Consider the following 6,000-nt stretch of genomic DNA (forward strand, 5'->3'; position numbering starts at 1 on the left):
TTCCAATAAGATACATGATTCATGAGCTTTGAGTACCCAGGACATCCACAAACCCATTAATTTCTAATATGTAATTTCTATGTAGTCATTTGGAAGATTTCTTTATGTTCTATGAATCTACTATTAATAGGAGGTTAAAAAAAAAATTCCTCCTGAGCCCCTAACAGATACTTTAAAAGTCAGGGGAATAGCCAGTTGGTAGAGCTGTTCTATCAAAATACACATGATACTTATGATTAAGTTTGCTGTCATATATGGGCAGTTTGTGGCACCCCAAAACAATTATAATAATAACAGCAAAGATCACTTGATCGGGGGCACCTGGGTGTCTAAGCCATTAAGCGTCTGCCTTTGGCTCAGGTCATGATCCCAGGGTCCTGGGATCAAGCCTCAAAAAAAGGTCCCTACTCTGCAGGAAGCCTGCTTCTCCCTCTCCCACTCCCTTTGCTTGTGTTCCCTCTCTCACTGTCTGTCTCTGTCAAATAAATAAATAAAATCTTAAAAAAAAAATCACTTGATCACAGAGCACCATAACAAATATAGTATACTAAAAGTAAAAAAAACTCAGTCTGAAGATAGAGCAAGCATCAGAAACAGACCAAGATATGGCAGGGATAGTGGAATCATCAGACCACAAATTTAAAACCACTACGTTTAATATGCTCAGGGATCTAATGCAAAAAGTAGCCAACAGGCAAGAACAAATGGGTAATGTAAGAAGAGAGATGAAAATCCTAGGAAAAAATAAAAAAGAAATGCTAGAGATTAAAAAAAAAAACCGTAACAGGAATGAAGAATGCCACAAACTGCCTATATATGACAGCAAACTTAATCATAAGTATCATGTGTATTTTGATAGAACAGCTCTACCAACTGGCTATTCCTCTGCCTCTCTCCCCTCAGGTCTTCCTGTTCCCTGAGACATAACAATATTGAAATTAGGCCGATTAATAACCCTACAATGGCCTCTAAATATTCAAGTGGGAGGAAGAGTCGTGTGTCTCACTGTAAATCAAAAGCTAGAAATGATTAAGCTTAGTGAAGAAGGTATGTCAAAAGCTGAGACAGTCTGAAAACTAGTCCTCTTGTGGCAAAGAGTTAGCCAAGTTGTGAACACAAAGGAAAAGTTCTTGAAGATTAAAAGTGCTATCCCAGTGAACACACAAATGGTAAGAAAGCAAAATGGCTGGCCTTATTGCTGATATGGGGAAAGTTTCAGTAGTGTGGATAGAATATCAAACCAGCCACAACATTCCATTAATCCAAAGCCTAATCAGAACACAACCCTGACTTCAATCTTATGAAGCCTGAGAAGGGTGAGAAAGCTGCAGAAGAAAAGTATGAAGCTACCAGAGATTGGTTCATGAGGTTTAGGCAAAGAAGCCATCTCTATAACGTAACAGTGCAAGGTGAAGCAGCAAGTGCTGGTGTAGAAGCTGCAGCAAGTTATCCAGAAAATCTAGCTATGATACTCAAGGTAGCCACACTAAACAACAGATTTTTATTGTAGATAAAACAGTCTTATATTGAAAGATGCCATCTAGAACTTTCATAGCTAGAGAGAAGTCAAAGCCTAGCTTCAAAGCTCATTTGTTAGGGGCTAATGTACATGGTGAATTTAAGTTGAAATCAATACTTATTTCCACTCCAAAAATTCTAGGGCCTTCAAGAATTATGCTTAGTCTACTCTGCCTATGCTCCATAAATGGAACAATAAAGCCTGGATGATATATTTTAAGCCCACTGAGACCTACTGCTCAGGAAAAAAAAAAAAAAAAGATTCCTTTTAAAAGATTACTGCTCATTAAAAAAAAAAAAAAAAAAAGATTACTGCTCATTGACAATATACCTGGCCACCCAAGAGCCCTGATGGAGATGTACAATGACATTAACGTTGTTTTCATGCCTGCTTAGACAACATCCATTCTCCAGTCCATAGATTAAGGAGTAATTTTGACTTTCAAGTCTTATTTAAGAAATACATTTCTTAAGGCTATAGCTGTTACAGTGATTCCTCTGCTGGATCTGGGCAAAGTAAATTTAAAACCTTCAAGAAAGTGTTCATAAATGAACACTAAGAACATTTGTGATTCATGGGAAGAGGTCCAAATACCAACATTATCAGGAGTTTGAAAGAAGTTGATTTCAACCCTCATGCATGACTTTGAAGTTCAAGACTTCAGTGGAGAAAATAACTGCAGATGTCATAGAAATAGCAAGAGAACTAGAACTGGAAGCGGAGCCTGAATATGTGACTGAATTGCTTCAATGTCATGGTAAAACTTGAATGGATGAGGAGCTGCTTCTTATGGATGAGCAAAGTAAGTGGTTTCTTGAGATGGAATTACTCCCAGTGAAGATGCTGTGACGGTTGTTGAAATGTCAACCAAGGATTTAGAATATTGTGTAAACTTAGTTGAAAACGCAATGGCAGGTTTTGAGAGGATCAGCTCCAATTATGAAAGAAGCTCATGGGTAAAATGCTTTCAAACAGGGGCACCTGGGTGGCGCAGTTGTTAAGCGTCTGCCTTCGGCTCAGGGTGTGATCCCGGTGTTCTGGGATCGAGCCCCACATCAGGCTCCTCCGCTATGAGCCTGCTTCTTCCTCTCCCACTCTCCCTGCTCGTGTTCCCTCTCTCGCTGGCTGTCTCTCTCTGTCAAATAAATAAATAAAATCTTTTTTAAAAAATGCTATCAAACAGTATTGCATGCTACAGAGAAATTGTGAAATAGTCAATCGATGTGACAAACTTCATTGTTGTCTTATTTTGAGAAATTGCTGCAGCCACCCCAGCTTTTAGCAGCCACCACCCTGATCAGTCAGCAATCATCAACATGGAGGCAAGACCCTCTACCAGCGACAAGATTACGAGTCTCTGAAGGCATCGATCATGGTTAGCATTTTTAGAAATAATATATTTTTTAAATTAAGGTATGGACTTTGGTTTTTTAGACATAATGTTATTGCATACTTAATAGACTACAGTATAGTGCAAACATAAATTTTATGTGCACTGGAAATGCAAAAATTCACTTGATTCACTTTATTGCGGTGGTCCGGCATTGAATCCACAATATATGAAGGTATGCTTGTAGAGTCTTATGATCACATCCTAGGCTTTTAGTGAGCCTGTGCTGCTGAGATGTCAATTTTTCAAATGCTTTGCAGTTTTTCCTTTACCCATTTAGGTGGTCCGGGATGGCCGGAGGGGGCTGGATTTGTGTATTTGCCTTCTCCCACATGGAAGGCTAGAGTAGCTGGAGTTGGCTCTTTTTCTTTCACCTGGGTTGGTTAGATTCTGATAAAATCCCAATATGTTAGGTCTGGTAAAATAGTTTCTCTTGTGGGCATACCTTTCTCAGAATGCTCTGGTGTGTTTCAAAGTGGTTACTTTTTACCTTCCTCTCCTGGAAGCCCAAGGGGTTTTTCTCTGATCTGTACTGTGAGAACCTGGTAGAGCTCCTGGAGGTAAAATACACAAAAGTGTGAGTCCTGCCCCCGTGATTAAATCTTCCTGGGTTTTGGGGTGTTTTTGTTTTGTTTTGTTTTGTTTTGTTTTATCTCCCCGACTTGTCCATACAGAACCTCCAGCAATTTATCAGTACAGCTTAGATTTCTTCCTTCATTTTTGTTCTCATTGAGGTGGGTTTCTGCTCTAGTAAGTTGAGATTGTCTGTATTCACGTCTGTCTAGTTCAAGGAGCACCAGTTTTCCCTGTGACCTTTCTCCTTTGATAGATCTAAGAAGCCTTGTTGATTTTTTAGTTTGTTCAGTTTTTTACTTATTGATAGAATGGGGTGATGACTTCTAAGCTCCATACATGCTGGATCAGAAACCTGAAGTCCTGGGATGCCGTGACACCGCCCGTGAAGCCGGGGCATTGATTCGGGAGAAGGACGAGGCACAGACAGGTTAGCTTGCGAAAGAGAGCATGGTGCAGGGGACGACCGCCAGGTGTGCCACTGCCAACAGTGCGATCGACCTGAACAGCTGTAACCTCGCGTATTTATTGGCAATAAACAATCAAAGACAATCAAGGGAATGAGCCGTATTACATCCTGGTGAATAGTAGTACGTCACGGGGAAGGTCATGGGATTACATGATGTAACGTTCAGCAAGTGAGGCCTATTCTTTTTTTTTTTTTTTTAAGATTTTATTTATTTGACAGAGAGAGAGAGAGACAGCCAGTGAGAGAGGGAACACAAGCAGAGGGAGTGGGAGAGGAAGAAGCAGGCTCCCAGCGGAGGAGCCTGATGTGGGGCTCGATCCCAGGACTCCGGGATCACGCCCTGAGCCAAAGGCAGACACTTAACGACTGAGCCACCCAGGTGCCCCGAGGCCTATTCTTAAACATGTTTCTGTGGACCCCGTGGACTATTGTCAAGAGCAATCAAGTTTCTGTTGGGGCAGCGTTCTGCCCTGAGCAAGCTGGGCGTTCCCAACTGCTGTGTAAGCCGGGCATTCCCAGCCGCTGGGCAAGCCAGGCATTCCGACTGCTGTGCTCTGACATAAACGCTAAAGCCCACAGGGTCACAAACATGTTTTCCTATTATATCCTTAGCATAAGTTCTCGGCTAGGGGCTGCTGCCCTGGGAGATTTTTTAAAACATTGAACCTGGGCCCCACAAAGGTTCTGACTTAATTGGCCTGGGATGGGGCCCAAGTGATTCCAACATAGAGCCAGCACTGAGAACTACTGACAGGTGCCACATGCACTTTACTGCTGAAGGAGAGAAATAGACAATGAGAATGAGCACAGAGGGCTTTGTCTTGGTCACTCTAGTCAGCCTTCTCTGGGCTAGATCCAGTTCTTCAGGTGTTATCAAAGGAAATAGCTACATGACATATGTAGAATTTTACATTTTTAAAAATATATTCACAGGGTTGTACAGTCATCAATACAAACTAATTTAAGAACATGTTTTGTTGATCTGCAGTTCAACTTGGGCAGTACTGCCATCTTAAGTCATCCAATCCATGAACACGAAGCATCTTTCCATTTAGCATAACACTGAGACTTATATAATCTTAAAACTCAACATTATAAGTATGTCTTGCTTTCTATAGCAGCTGAATTTGGTAATAGTTGAATAAAAATCCGTCTTTATATCAAATTATTTTCTTAATTAAGACTTTATTTTTAGAGCAATTTTAAGTTCACAGCAAAATTGAGGGATAGGTTCAAAGATTTCTCATATACCCCTACCCCACACGCATGCATAACTCCCCTATTATCAGCACCCCTCTACCAGAGTGGTACATTTGTTACAACTCATGAACCTACATTAACACATCGTAATTACCCAAAGTCCCTAGTTCACATTAGAGTTCACTCTTGGTGTTGTACACCTAAAGGGTTTGGTATAATGACATGCTATCATTACGGTATCATACAGAGTACTCTTCCTGCCTTAAAAAGCCTCTGTGCTCTGCCTATTTATCTCTTCTCCCCTGACAGCCCCTGGCAACCACTGATCTTTTTACTGTCTCCATAGTTTTGTCTTTCCCGGAATGTCATATAATTGAAATCGTACAGTATGTAGCCTTTTTAAATTGGCTTCTTGTGAAGAATAATTACTGTTTACTAAGTGATTAGTAATATGCATTTAAGGATCCTCCATGTCTTTTCATGACTTGATAGATCATTTCATTATAGCATTGAAAAATATTTAATTGTCTGGATGTCCCAGTTTGTTTATCCATTCACCTACTGAAGGACATCTTGGTTGTTTTAGTTATGGTAATTATGAATAAAGCTGATGTAAACATCCATGTGCAGGTTTTTGGGTACCCATGTTTTCAGTTCCTTTGGGCAAATACCAAGGAGCATGACTGCTGGATCATATGGTAAGAATACGTTTAGTTTTGTCATCCAGAATGGCTGTACCAGCTTGCATTCCCGTCAGGAGTGAATGAAAACTCCTGTTGCTCCACACCCTCACCAGCATTTAGTGTTGTCAGTGATCTAGATTTTGGCCATTCTAGTAGGTGTGTAGGG

The sequence above is a fragment of the Ursus americanus genome, chromosome 2 (assembly GCF_024610735.1).
Source record: "Ursus americanus isolate L20-20 chromosome 2, mUrsAme1.1.p, whole genome shotgun sequence".
Classification (NCBI taxonomy): domain Eukaryota; kingdom Metazoa; phylum Chordata; class Mammalia; order Carnivora; family Ursidae; genus Ursus; species Ursus americanus.